General features: G+C 34.9%; 1 pseudogene; it reads left to right on the forward strand.

Annotated features, from left to right (window-relative positions):
- The first annotated feature begins 14,088 nt into the window (after positions 1-14,088).
- LOC144238157 (U2 spliceosomal RNA) lies at positions 14,089-14,261 on the forward strand (annotated as a pseudogene).
- Positions 14,262-15,398: the final 1,137 nt, after the last annotated feature.

Here is a 15,398-nt window from a genome sequence, read left to right on the forward strand (position 1 = left end):
AATAAAAATTCTATTACAAACTATTTAAAATTAAAATTCTTTAAATTTTTTTTAAAGTTTATTCATTTCTGAGAGAGAGACAGAGAGCAAGCAAGAGAGAGGGAGAGACACAGAATCCAAAGTAGGCTTCAGACTCTGAGCTGTCAGCACAGAGCCCAATGCAGGGCTTCAACTCACAAACCTCGAGATCATGACCTGAGCCAAAGTCCAATGCCCAACCGTCTGAGCCAGCCAGGCGCCCTTAAAATTCTTAATAAGTAAGATATGCCTATATATTAAAGTAAAATGTAAAAAGGATGCATACTAAAATTATATAAGCTGAATTTCTTTTTGTTTTATTTGAACACCTTTGTTTTTTAACTTACTTTTGGGGTACTTATTTCAATACTTTAATTAGTAACTCATAGGTTAGGACTTCTTTGCTTGATTTCTTGCATATTTAACATATGTCAGCCCTATAATTCCTCTGTTTCTTGAAGAGTACACTGAATGGCAGACTGACAGCTTTAGGTGTCCTGGGGCCGGGAGGAATACCGTGAGATTTGCGAATCAGCTGCACCCCACTGGCTGGACGCTATTAAGCCAGCAGGGCAGAGAACTCCAAGATGATGTTTGTATGCATTTCCTTTCATTACTGAGTGTCCTGCATTATCTCCTGGGGGACTGGTGTCCTGGAGGACTTTCCTCCTAGAAAAGTTTGGGCATCTATCAGATTTAACCATGGGCTAAAGCAAGAACTCTGTTTACTGCACAGAATCTCAACTGCTCCTAGCTGAGTATAAGCTGAAGCTGGAAAAGCAAAAATCCACCAGACCCATCCTACAATTTTTAATGCAACTATTACTAACAAGAATAGGTTAACCTAGGACAAATGCTACCCTGAACAGGCCAGCCATATGACATGATGTATGAGGAGACCATCCTTGGCAAACCAACCGTGATGATCTCAGGCATGTGAAGTTGCTTTCTTTTTTATTTAGGCATCAATTCTACACAGGCCAAAGAAATTCAAAATAACAATTCATGGCGGTGTGTTCAGTGTGTCTAAAATGTGGTGACTCTAGAGTGCTGTTTGTTTGTGTATTAGTCATCAGACATTTCCCTCCAGCCCCGTTGGAGGCTGGAGTTGCTGGAGACTTCCTCCAAGAAGTGAAGAGTAAGTAGTCTACTAGTAGTGGGGCTGAGTAACCTGCATTTGAATCTGGTTTCACTTCCTGCTGGCCTTGGGCAGGTCCCTGTGTTCCACTCTGTGTCTCATTTCTCCTCTGTAAATTGGAGATAACAATAGTAACTATGTCACAAGGTGGCTCTGAGGTTTAAATGACCTAACGTTTGTAAAATAGGATTTGCTACATTAATTGTTAAATAAGGTAAAAATGGGCTCCAGAGCCATGTGGGAGAGAAATGGAAATATGCTTTGTTCTACTGTGTTCTCTTCTTCAGACTGACTGTTGAGAGTTTCTCTTCATTTTCTATGAGGAAAGAATTGCTTTGGTCCTAAAATAAGAATACTGTTGGATATGACGGCAAAGGCACAATGACTTGGTTGCTGCTACTTTCAAAGGGCTCTTAATGCGAGACCATCTTGCTTGTGATTAGAAACTTAATTAAGGGCTTTTAGGTCTTTGCACTCTGGTTAGGAGATATCCTTAAGATTCTGAAAGCTAGAGCTATCCACAATACTTTCTGCAAAGAGCATCCGCCACAGACAGTAAGTAGCAGCTCCAGGGAGGAAAATTAGAATGAGCTGAAAATCTCTTCAAACTGCCATCATAGTTACAAGGGAAAACAAAATGTGAGTGCCATACACAGGACCATGACTCATCATATGGCCCCTGAAATCATGCTCATGAAAACCCAATTACTGAACATAAGAAGTCGTATAGCAGCTTTGATATACTGCAGGATTATACTACTGTTCTGGTTTTAAATTTAACTGCCTGTCATCTCATGTTTATGCTAACCCCATAACAGTGTGGGGCATTCAGTATTTTTTTTTCATTCTGGAATAAAATGTTCTTTAAAATGAAAAACTGTTCAGATGAATCACAGCCTAAGAAGTGCATGTGGGCAGCTTATAATAAAATAAAAACATTACCTTTGCTAAGCATCAGAATATTTTTTCAAGCAGGATGTATTTTGTATTCGATGATAATTACTATGTTTTTTAAAAAAAAAAAAAAAGCAGTTGAAAAAAAAACTGTACCACTTATTACTGACCTGCTGACTCACCTGAATTTTAGTGCCTCTAGATGATGCCAGACTGACTTTTTTCAAAACTAACATCCCAGATTTAGCCACAAATTAGGGTAATCTGGTCATGACATTTACATTTCCCCATCTTTTGTCGTAGTTAGGCAGTGTCAGTTCCTATTATTATTATTCTTAGAGGCTGTGATGAAAGAAGTTTGGGATTATGTGTAAACAGGTAGCTCTTGTCACCCTCAAATCGAGGGTCAAGCTCAAAGCGTTTGCCCACGGAGTGGACTTGGCTCAATTAAGACTTGCTGAAAAGCTCTCTGCAGGGCTATGCTTTAAAAGTGTTAGTTGCTAAGGAATAAAGACCCGATGAGCCACAATGGAACACTGAAGCACTTCCACACACAGGTCACACACATTTCCATCTGTTTAAATCCTTATATTCTTCAAAACAGAAGTCTGAGAGAAAGAGGAAGAACATGATTAATGAAACTCTTCCTCTTTAGTTTCAGTGCTTCCTAATATATGCCATAAGTTTAGGTAGCAAAGAAAAAATTGTTAGGACAGGAAGAGAGTTCTTATGAGTGGAGGTTTTATTTGTAAGAAGAGTCTTGCATTTCAGGTATCTGCAACAGAGAATTTGAGGCTTTATCAACTTTATTGGTAAAAAGTCAAATTTTTCAGACATTAATCCTTTATTGTTTCATCAATGAAGGACTAGGTTATTTAGATTTGAAGCTCAGTCATAAAGTTGTATTGATTTGATTAATGTAGGAGCTGGCAAATGATGGCCTGCATACCCAAAATAGCCTTTACCTATTTTTGTAAATATTTGTTGGAACATAGCCACGCTTATTTGTTTACATATTGTCTACAGCTGCTTTCAATCAGAGATCATGTGTAGAGTATAAAGTAATTGCTATTTGTTCCTTCCTGGGGCGGGGGAGGGGGGGAGTTTTCTGATCTCTAGATTAATACATATCTTTCTTAAAACTTTCTTAAAGACCTCATGGGTGTTCTTTATGGTTGCTTGTGTATTGGATCCTGGGGACGAGAGGAGAGTAATGTAGAGACAGTGGGGCTAAGATCCATTCGGTAGTTTTATGCTGCCTTCATTTACCCAGCCAGTCAAAGTTGCTTTTTCCTTTGTGTCTCTCTAAACTCTTAAGAGATAAGTCTAATTTTGTAGTCATTTGTTTAAATGCTTGTCTTTCCTATTTGGTATTGAGTAACTTGAGAGCAAGCCTCCTGCTTGTCTTACTTTTTGATTCTCAAAATCTAATGCAATAGTTCTCATAATACTGAGACTTTTAAGGAATTAAATTAAATTGGCAGAATTTTCTAGCATCCCAAAGCAGAAACATTTTTTGATGGATACAAGGAAAAGAAGCTGAGTCCATTTTCCCTCACAGCAGTTGAAGTTATTTAAAAAATAATTTAACATGAACTCTAACCCTAGGGTTATAAGGAAGAATAACAGAAATTGAAAGCTTCTGGTGTGTCTTGATCATGGAGCTCGAAATCAGTAACCAGGAAGAATATTTAACAAAGATGAAGATTTGTTTTTCCTATTGATTTTAAGATAAACACTATGAACTCCTGGTTGTTGAAATGATTGAGGGAATGGAGTTTCATAGTTAGTTTAATAATCTGGCTAATTGCTATATACTGATAGGTTTTCAATTTTGGGGTGGGGGGAAATGCTTAAATAAATAGCCATAAAGCCATCTGGACACATTTTAAACTTGCTTTAATGATTCAGAAGGCGCTTCAAGATCTTGAAGTAACACAGTTATCATAATGAACATAAATAGTAGGTGGTCAAATACTTATTGATTTTCATTCTGCACTTCAAAGAAGACGGTCTAAGAAATTGGGCTGAAAATATGCTGACCCTGTGGTATATTTTGAAAATTGCTTCAAAAATTCCTGATATCAGCTTGTTTACTTGTCATTTATATTTTTCACATAAAAGTAAATTGCAGTTAAAAATTTTTTAAAAATTCAGTTATTCGAGCTTCTTAGCTTTTTGCATTGTAGACAAAGGAAAGTTTTAGTTTCACAGTTCTTGAGTATCTTGAGAACTGCAAGGCTTCTAAAATAACTTTTCAGTTTTGATGCCAGTAATAAATACTAGTTTAAACCCATCTTAACCATTGGAAAGAAGTATCCTACCGTCAGTTTTCCAAAATTGGTTTTCTGTCTCAATGTCCAAAGTGATAATTGTGTATGGACCTAGATGGAGAAAGATGAGTTTAAATCCTGACTCCGCCACTTATTGTTTGTGTGATGATGGGCAAATTATCTCTTTATGTTTCAATTTCCTCATTGGTAGAAAAGGATATTTAAATAACAGGATTATGGTAAAGATTAAGAAGTTAATGTATACATAAACCCTTTAGCTAGCAAGTTTCTGGCACATAGAGAGCTGAAAATGGTAAATGTTTTCCTCCTCTGCGTTCAGATTTTTGTTTAAATGTTTATTTATTTTTGAGAAAGGTAGAGAGGGGGAGAGAGAGAGAATCCCGAGGAGGCTCTGCCCTGATGTGAGGGTAGGGGGTCTGAACCCATGGACCCATGAGATCATGACCTGGGCCAAAATCAGGAGTTGAATGCTTAACTGTTTAGATTTTTAAAAGTTATTTATAATTATAATAATAATAATAATTTTTTGAAATTATTTTTAATTTTTAAAATTGACATACAATAAAATTTGGCATCTAGTTTTGGCATATAGTTCTATGAATATTAACATATGCATGCATTCTCATAACCATCATCAGGGTCGGAATGCAGAACAGTTCCATGCTCCCCAAAAACTCCCTCATGCTGTTCCCTTTGAAGTCACCCTCTCCGCCATCCCCTAACCTATAACAGCCACTGACATATTTCCCATCACTATAGCTATTCCTTTTCTAGAAAGTCATATAAATGGAATCATACAACATAACCTTTAAAGATTGGCATCTTCATCTAGCACAATGCATTTGTGATTCATCTAGGTTTTTGTGTGTGGCAATAGTTTGTTCCTATTACTGCTGAATAGTATTCCACTGTACAGATGTCTCAATTTGTTCTTCCATTCACTCACTGAAGGACATTTGGGTGAGTTCCAGTTTGGGGCAATTTTGAATAGAGCTTCTATGTGAACATATGTGAATATAGGCTTTCATTTCTCTAGGGTAAAGGTCTGGGAATGGGAATTTTAGGTCACATGGAAAGATGTGTGTAACTTTGTAAGATACTCTCAGGCTGTTTTACAGAGTGGCTGTACCATTTTGCATCCTAGGAATGGATTAGAGTTTCAAGTGCTCTACATCCTCACCAACACTTAGTATTTATCTGCCGTTCTTTCTCTCTCTCTCTCTTTTTAAATTAGCCTTTGTGTTGCTTTCTTATTGGCAACTTTTTGAGAGTTCTTTGAGAATATATAAAGTTTATTTATTCATTTTGAGAGAGCCAACATAAGCGGGAGAGGGGCAGACAGAGAGGGAGAGAGAGAATCCCAAGAAGGCTCCATGATGTAGCACAGAGCCCCACACAGGTCTCAAACTCATGAAACTGTGAGATCACGACTTGAACTGAAATCAAGAGTCCAGGCTTAACCAGCTGAGACATGCAGGCACCCTACATTCTTTGTCTATTTTGGATACGAATTCTTCTTTAGTTATGTGACTTGTAAATAAATATTCTCTCCCAGATTGTGGCTGGTCTTTCTTTCTCTTAACAATTATTTCACAAAATAAAGGTTTTAAATAAGTCCATTTATCAACTTTTTTCTTTTATGAAATATACCTTTGGTAGCATATCTAAGAACTCTGCTTAACTTCATGTCAGGAAAATTTTCTCCTATGTTTTCTTTGAAAACTTTATAGTTTAATGTTTTATATTTAGATCTGGGGTTCATTTTGAGTCAATTTTTATATAAAATGTGAGGGTTTGTTTTTGGTAAAAAAAATCAATTGGCCATATTTGTGTTGGTCTGTCTCTGGATTCTTATTGTATTCCACTAATATTTATGTATATCTTTTTACTAATAACACACTGCCTTGATTATTATCATTTACGGTCATTCTTAAGTTGCCTCCAATTTTATTCTATGGTCTCAAAGTGTTTTAGCTGTTCTTGTTCCTTCATCTTTCGATATAAATTTTAGAATCAGCTTGTATTATATATTTATAAAATTTTGTTGTATTTTAATTGGAATTACATTAAATCTATTGGTCAATGTTAGGTGGGAGAATCAGAATCTTTATTATGTTAAATTTTTAATCCATAAGCACACTATGTCTCTCTGTTTATTTCAGGCTGCTTTGACTTCTTTCATCAGTATTGTGTGATTTTCAATATATGGGTCTTGCAAATACTATGTTTGATTCATGCCTAAGCATTTCATTATTTTAGAGCTTTTATGTTTTTAAAAATTACCTTTAGTTTTCAATAGTTCATTGTTAACATATAGAAATAAGATTTTTGTGATTATAAATCCTGATACCTTCCATAAGTCATTTATTATTTTTTGTGAGTTTTCTTTGTTTACTTTTTACTGTTGTTGTAATTACTTCGTATTTTTACCTAGACAATTTTGTCTCTTGCAGATAGGGATAATTTTATTTTTTCTTTTCCAGTATTTTCGAGGTTGAATAAGAGTGGTAAAAGTGGATATTTTTGTTTTGCTCCTCACTTAGGATGGAAAGCAGCTTTTCATAAGCAAGTACGATGTTAGTGAGAGGTTTTATATATTTATTTATTTTGGTAAATGCTTTTTTAACAAGTTCATGGAGTTAACTTCTATTCCTAGTTTGCTGAGCTTTTTTTTTAATCATGAAGAAATGTCAATTTTTTTAAAATATATTTTGATTATTTATCAATTTCTCTTCTTTAGATGGTTGATGGTAGATATATTGATTGGTCACAATATTCAGTGGTCATTATTCTTTATATTTATTCCTGCATACTATTTGCTGATATTTTGTAGAGGATTTTTTGGCAATGTTCAAAAGTGATACTGGTCTGCAATTTTCTTTTATTTTCTTGTCCTTTTTGTCTGTACTTTGTTATCACAGGAATTCTGGCTTCACAAACATATTTGAGAAGTGTTCCCTGATCTCTTATTTTTATGGGGAGACTGTAGAACTGATCTTATTCTTTAAATATACCAATAAACCATCTGGGTCAAGAGATTTCTTTGGAAAGCTTTACAATAAAAAAAATAATTTCATTATTAGTTATAATACTACTCAGAATATCTACTTCATTTTGGGTGAGTGTTGATAGTTTATGGTTTTGAGGTATTGGTCTATTTCATATAAGTTATTGGATTTATATACAATTAATGGTTTTTGAGGTATTGGTCTATTTCATATAAATTATTGGATTTATGCACAATTAATTGTTCATAGTATTTCCTTGTTTTCCTTTTAGTATCTGTAGAGTCTATAATGATATACCCGTTTCACTTCTGTAGTAATTTGTATCTTCTCTCTTGTTCTTTTTAAGTTTTGCTAGAGCCTCTTTAAAAAAAATAATGTTTATTTATTTTTGAGAGAGAGAGACAGAGTGTGAGCGGGGAAGGGGCAGATAAAGAGAATGGGAGACACAGAAACCTAAGCGGACTCCAGGCTTCAAGCGGTCAGCACAGAGTCCGACAAGGGGTTTGACCTGAGCTGAAATTAGTGGTTCAACTGACTGAGCCACCCAGGCATACCAAATTTTGCTAAAGTTTTATCGATTTTATTGATCCTTATAAAGATTAATGCAAACCAATTTATTAATCTCTATTGTTTTCCTATTTTCAGTTTCTGCTCTTAATTTTATTTCCTTGTGCTTTTGGGTTTAGATTTTATGTTTTTAGTTTCTTAATGGAAAAGTTTAGTGATTTGAGACCTCTCTTTTTTTCTAACCTAAGTATTTAATGCTACAAATTTCTTTCAATGGATGGTTTTAGAGGCATATACCCAAATTTTAATATTTTGGATTTTAATTTCTTTCAGTACAGTATATTTTCAACACCTTGAGATTTCCTTTTTTTTTTTTTTTGACATGGGGATTATTTCTTGGTATGTTATTTAATTTCCAAGTGTTTGGAAATGCTATTATTATCTTTGTTATCAATTTCTAGTTCAGTTGTATTATGGAGAACATATTTTGTATTAATTCAGTTTTTCAAAATGTGTTAAGTTTTGTTTTGTAACCCAGGATCTAGTCTGTATTGGTGATTACTCCATGTGCGCTTGAAAAGAATGTGTACTACGCTATTATTGGATGCTGTATAAATATGAATTAAAACTTCTTAGTTGATGGTGTTGTTCAGTTTTTTTATATCCTTCCTGATTTTTGGTGGCTTATTTATCTATTCTACTGAGAGAATTTGAGGTTGTCCAGTGTAATTATGGGTTTATTTCCTTTTCTATATTGTCAGTTTTGCTGCCAATGTTTTAAGCCTTATTGTTCATTTAAGATTGTTTTGTCTTCTTGGTGGATTGACCTTTTTATTAGTATGTAATATCCCTGTTTATCACTTTAGTTTTCTTTTGATTAGTGTTTGCATGATATACCTTTTCAATCATTGTACAATCATTTTAACTTACCTAGCTTTTCTTTTTAAATCCTTTTTGACAAATAATGTCTTTTAATATATGTATTTAGACTCTTTATAATTAATGTAATAATTATTATATTTGGTTTGAAATCTATCGTTTTAATATTCATTTTCTGTTTTTTTCCTCTCCTTTTTTTTCTTTTCTGTTTCCTCTTTATTGCTTTCCTTTGTATTATATGAATTCTTTTAGTGTTTCATTTTCATTTACCTATTGTGTTTGACTATCTTTTTCTCCTTTTTTGTGGTTTATCGGTGCTCTAGAGTTATATTATACTTACTTAACCTTTTCAGTTTTTTTTGAAATCAATATTTTACCTCTTCAGTTAGAATGTAGAAAGCTTGCAACCATCAAGTTTCTTTTATTTTCTCCCAGTTATGTTGTAGTTGTCGCATGTAACATCAATGTACATTGAAAAATGATCAGAAAATGTAATAACTCTGGTTTTAATCTATCAATGTATTTTAAAGAGCTCAAGAGAAGTAGTATTTATCTAAGTCTCTACCATTTCTGTGGCTTTCCCTTCAATCTTCATATTATCAGTTTTATTTTGATGTCATTTCCCTTTGATCTCAAAAACGTTCTTTAGCAATTGTTTTAAAGTAAGTTATCTGGCAGTAAATTTCCTTCATTTGAGAAATCATTTATTTTATCTTTATTCCTGAGAAAATTTTGCACTTGAAAATATTGAGCCATTTTCTTCTGGCCTCCATGATGTCAGATAAGAAACAATATTTGAATTATTGTTCTCATGCAGTTAATGAATTGTTCTTCCTTTCTACTTTTACTATTTTTTACTTTGTCTTTAATTTTCAAAAGTTTGATTATAATATATCTTGGCCTGAAGTTCCTTGTATTTATCCTGTTTGGGGTGTTCTGAACTTTTAAAATCTATAAATTTCTGATTTTCACAAAAGAAGGACATTTCAGCTATTAATTCTTTAGACTTTTTCTGCACCATCCTTTTTTTCTTTCCTTCTGGAACTCCAATTACACAAATATTAGACATTTTGGTGTTGCCCCACACATCCTGTTTCCTGTCATCTCTATTCTGCTATTGAGCCTAGTCAGAGAGTTTTTAATTAGACATATAAAGTTCTAAAAGCATCATGCTGTTTGAAAAGTTTTTTGGAAAATTCCGAGTCTTAAATTTGCTTCAAATTTTATATGTTTAAGAAAGTATTATTATTGATTGCTATTTTAATATAAGCCACCAGCCAGTTAAATCAATGAGAAATAGGAGACAATATAAGTTAGTTTCATGTAAAGTATGTGTACATTGTGGTTTTTAAATGTGTCCACAAACTTTTTAACACTCTTTCCATCAAGAGATTCACTTTAGCTACCTTCCCTTTGACCTTCCCTTTGGACAGCGTTCAGTGTTATTTTACTGACCTGCAGCTAACAAACAGAATACATTGAAAAGTGATTGTGTGTCACTACCAAGGTCATGTTGAAAAGGCAATACAGCTTCCACATGGCTCTCTTTAAAACAAAAAAACAAAAAACAAAACTCACCTTTGGAAATCCGCCACCATATTGTGAGGTCACATGTAGAGAGCATATGTAGGTGTTTTACCTGACATCCACATTCAAAGGTCCAGGATATCTCCAGCATCAACCAGCAGACATCTGAGTGAGCAAGACTTCAGATGATTCCAGCTCCCAGCCTTCAAGCTACCCCAGCCAAAGCTAAGTTGAGCATAGATTAACTGTCCTGAGTCCTGCCTGAATTGTTGATATTTAAGCAAAATAGATGTTGCTGTTATTAGCCTGTATATTTTGGGCTGTTTGTTACCTAGCAATAGATAAATGGAATAGTTTTTAGTATTTGGTACCTGGAAGTGATGCTGGGGAAGCTGCTATTACAAAAAACCCTAAAACGTACAGGAACTGCTTTGGAATCTCAAGTAGGATGTTAATGAAAGATGTCTGCCTTGAAAAGACTTCTGATAGAAAACAGTCTTTCTTCAAAGCTTGTAAGACAGTTAACAAAATCCATCCACCAGTGCTTTCCATTCTTTCAAATACCTCTGCCCCCATACCATTCAAGTACTAGTGATACTTTACATGCTAACGTTTTACCTTTAAACTGTACCTCATTTCAACATACCATTTACGAGAGCGTTAGTCATTGTGATGCCACAGCACATTAGGAGTTAATCTCCCTCCCACACTTGCCTCCTGCTGTGACTGTTGGCTAATTCACTTTTAAAATTCTATGCTGAGGGGCTATTGTCTGGAGCTACTTCCCAGTCCACCTTTTAAATTGGGTTTTCATGAATGCAGAGCTTGAGATAATGTCTCAGTGCAGGTAGTCAATTTGGAAGATAATCCTGGGAAACAGAAGTGAGAGATGGGGGAGAGTGAAACAGGAGAGAGAAAAGCCAATAAATGGTATATTATTGAGCAAGTTTTTGCTGAGAGTTGTTGGGACTCGATCCCACTTGTGAACCTTGAAGAACCTTGTAGAATATGAGTCAGGATTGTCTTGCTAAAGAACTGGAGTCCAGTCTGTTTACATGCATTGTTCCCATGGTTATAAACATTTCTGCACTTCTGTTATCTACTGAGCATCTATGTGCATCTACTCAGTGACCTTCCAAGACTTCAGAGAAATTCCTGAGGTAGAAAAACAAAGAGATGTCATACTTGAGGAGATGCTGACAATATGCATGGAATTATTTATGTCACCTGCCCTGAAATCACATGGCCTAATTGGGATGTGGCTTTGAACGCCACAAGCATCTACTACACCTATGTTTATAGCTGAAGGGTATGCTCAATTTCAACCAGAGGTTAGGACAAAATTTATTCTGGATCCAAGCTCACAGACCTTTTAACAGCCCATGAGCTCCATGTTAAAAACTTTTGATTTAGAAGCTCAGTAATTCTATAACCTCTTTTCAGGCTCACAGGAAAGCTTACTCTCTAGCCTCTCTTGAAATTAGGTTGGTTCTGAGTTCTAGAGAAAGGCTAGGGGACAGAAGTGAGGAATACCACTTCCAGCTCTCCCCCCTAAAACTATTCCACCCTTTGCTTGTCAATCAAGAGACGGTACCGTGGGAAGATGACAGAATCACACAATGGGAGGAACCTGCATTCTTGAGTCATCATTTAGAAGACAGCCAGCCCAGGCTGCCAGGCTAGTCACTCATCTCCCATCAGACAGTGACTTGAGTGGGAGATAAACTCTGTGTGTGTGTGTGTGTGTGTGTGTGTGTGTGTGCGCGTATCCAGGGATATTACAGGTAGTTCGTTTTAGCAGTTGGCGTTAATTACCTTGGCTCATACAAAGCGGTTTCTTGCATAAGGCAGTAGTTTCATGATTCTCACTACTTGTTGGCTATGGAAGAAAGTATTAGTTACCACCTCTTTATCTTATTTGCAGACATATGAAGATGATTGAAAGAGTCATGTTTGTGATTTGCTTTCAGCCTTTTAGGGACGAGGCAAGAAGTCAACTCAAAGCAGTGGTATCATTATTTTTAGATAGCTTTCCTCCTGGTTAGGGACAATTGCTGTCTTGCACTTGCTGAACACAACTTGAGAGGGAAGTCTTCTTTCATAATTTCAGGATAACAAACATGAGAGAAAGAACCAGCATGAAATACTGTCTGTTTTCTCTTTTATCATGAGTGGCTAAGAACATATCCTGGATATAATAAATATGAATCAATGAGAGACAAGCAGATAATCACTTGAATTTTAGATGAATAAGGAAGATTGCCTAGGGTTTAATAATACGTCTTCTCATTTCTAGACAAGCATAAGGATAATAATATGAATCTATTTGGGGTCAGATGGACTGTGACAATGAAGTAAGAATACTCCCTCTTGTGGTTCTTGAGAAAAATAATTCCTGCTATAAGAGCATACTGAGAAAACAAAAATTCTGGTTTCAGAGATAACTTCAGTGAATAGTTAGAACTTCTTTTCTCTGGGGCCTGGTTCTATGAAGCTGAGTAACCATTTAGGCTGTGTTCATGTGGATCTTCTTGAGCATGTTTGTGACCTTGAATTGCTCACCTCAGGGAGGAACTGAGGATGTGACTGAGGGAAGGAATCTTCCACCTAAACTGGAAGAAGGCTGCTTTCTACTTGGAATTTTGTGCCTGTTGGGAAGTAGTAATTGTCATTAAATTTCTTCTTTCTTTAGCTTGCAATGGTTCTCCAATGTGGCCTTGTTATTACTCTGGGGAAAGCTTCCATTTAAGAGGAGTGAATTTGGTGTTAGGACACTATCTTCTTTAAAGCCCATCTCTCATTATTTTGTGGGTGGTGTAAATATATTTCTCAAGTGTATGTTTTTTCCCTTGTCTGTTTGGAGTCTTATTTAGCAGCTGTGCTTTTCTCAGGGGATAGCTGACTGTAAAATGCTTGAAATAGGAAATTACTCATTTTGTAAGAAGTAAAGTAGAGATAACATTGCAATTGGAAGATAACACCTATCCAATGTCAACAGTGGTTTGATGTGAAATTATCATTTGTTTTCTCATAATTGATGCCTCTTGCTTTTTGCTGCTAATGTTTCAACATTAGAAATAGAACATTTCTCAGTTCTCAGGAGGGTTGACATGTACGTAGGAAATCAATATCTATCTCTCTATCTTTTGTTCTCCCTGGTTCTCTAGTTAGGTTGTGCATATTTTTTCTGGTTTGTTCAGAACAGTCTTGATTTACAGTGCTGTCCCGGTGTCCCATTTGGCTTAGGATTTATTCTCTTTTCTTTTTTTTTCCCAATGAAAATTTTTAACAATATGAATTTTATTAGTCATAAAATATAACTTTAAGAACAATACAGGCAATTTTAAGTTTTTAAAAGATTACACTGAAAAAAATTCATTCTTTGGAAAAGTACCTGTGATATGATATTAGAAAGCAAAGAAATTGATTAAAGCACATGAATTGTGGGGGCGAGAAACTGCCTTGGACTGAATGAGACACAGCACTTGTACTTATATTCTACTGGAGACGCAGGTTACATGAACCACAAAGGTGCATGGCTTCTGGGAAATGTAGTTTTGCTCTTGGCCCAGAAACAAGAAATGACTTTAGTACACATCTTGTAAACATCTGTCACACTATCTTAGAACAAATTATTGAAGGGAGGACATGAAAGATACATCCAGTACCAAACAAGAAGGATGTTATTTACACCTTACAGATAAGGTGTAAACTGAGGTTCAGAAGAACTGAGAAAATTATTCATGGCTACACAGTCAAAAAGGGCAGAATTAAGCATCAAATATGATTCTTTAACATTTCAAGTTCCAGTATATAGTTCTACATCGCATCTCGGCCTTTTGGCCAAGATCAAGTGCAGTATATAGTTCTACATCCCAAAGTTTTCTTTGTTGTTCCCAGAAATCACACTTTATAGCACCTTTTGAATCTTTATAGTTAATAGGAGCTAAGATTTAAGTGATTTAGATTATTATTTCTAATTTTACCTGAATTATAATACTTGATTAAATTTTTGAATTAAAAATGAATATTTATAAACATTTGACTAAATCTAAATATCAAGACGATTTATATATACTTGTCTATCAATAATTTAGATTGATTTAAGCTTCCTTGTGAAAGTCCATTTAATTCCTTAATTTACACAGACAGAAAATAGCCTTCCCTTTTCTCTGTTATTTATCAATTTTCTTCTTTTCTGACCTAAGACCATGGAGTTAGAAACAAAATCTCATAGGAGATTTTATGATTTTTTTTCTGGGTTGATCATAAACCCAAAACGTAGTTCTTGCTCAGAGCCTTTCATTAGTTTTGCGGTGAGTTTTTTTCTTTATATGCATCATTCTCTGTTACATATATAATCTTGACACTCATAAAAGCAAAATAAAGTTCTGGAATGAAATTCGCCATTGCTTTTTTTGGTTCATTTTATCAGTTGCCCTGTTGACTGGTTTGTTTAATAGAACAACTCCCTAAACATATAACAAATTGAACAATCCACTTTACTATTTTTCCACATGTTTTCAGAAGACACATGACAATTTTTTTTTTGTAAGCAGATGCTGAAAGTAATTATGTGAGTCTTAGACTTAAAAAGAATACAATAAGACACATTATATAGCTTGAATTGTAGTGGCCTTTCCCACATTTCATGAGTTTCTGCCAAGGATGTTCTTACCTGACACCTGTTAAGAAGCAAAATTAAAAAAAAAAAAAAAAAGAAAATTAAAGATTTTTAGTGGCCTTTAACTGCCCTCCTTACATTTGTTTGCCTCTTTTACAATTCACTCAGAGTCAACATTTAGGCTGGAAAACCGTGAAGAGAGAGCACACAACCATTCCTCCTCATAACGATAACTCTATCTTGCTTTGATTTTGCTATTCTCTAGTCTATATTCAGAAAACAAAACCTAATTTGCTTGATTCTGGGCCTGCAGACCTTCTTGCAAAGAACATTGTTACTCTACCTAACCTTTGTAGAAATGTTTGGTTAATTTGCCCTTACCCTTTCCAAGTGCAAAAACCCTGAGGCTTGTCTTTTGAGGAAGCACATGAACAAGAAAGGATAAATCTGTTTATCTCAAACGGCAAATCATATAGTTAGCTACTCAACAAGAAACATACACTCTGTTC

This window comes from Crocuta crocuta, unplaced genomic scaffold (assembly GCF_008692635.1).
Source record: "Crocuta crocuta isolate KB4526 unplaced genomic scaffold, BGI_CrCroc_1.0 scaffold56, whole genome shotgun sequence".
Taxonomy (NCBI): Eukaryota; Metazoa; Chordata; class Mammalia; order Carnivora; family Hyaenidae; genus Crocuta; species Crocuta crocuta.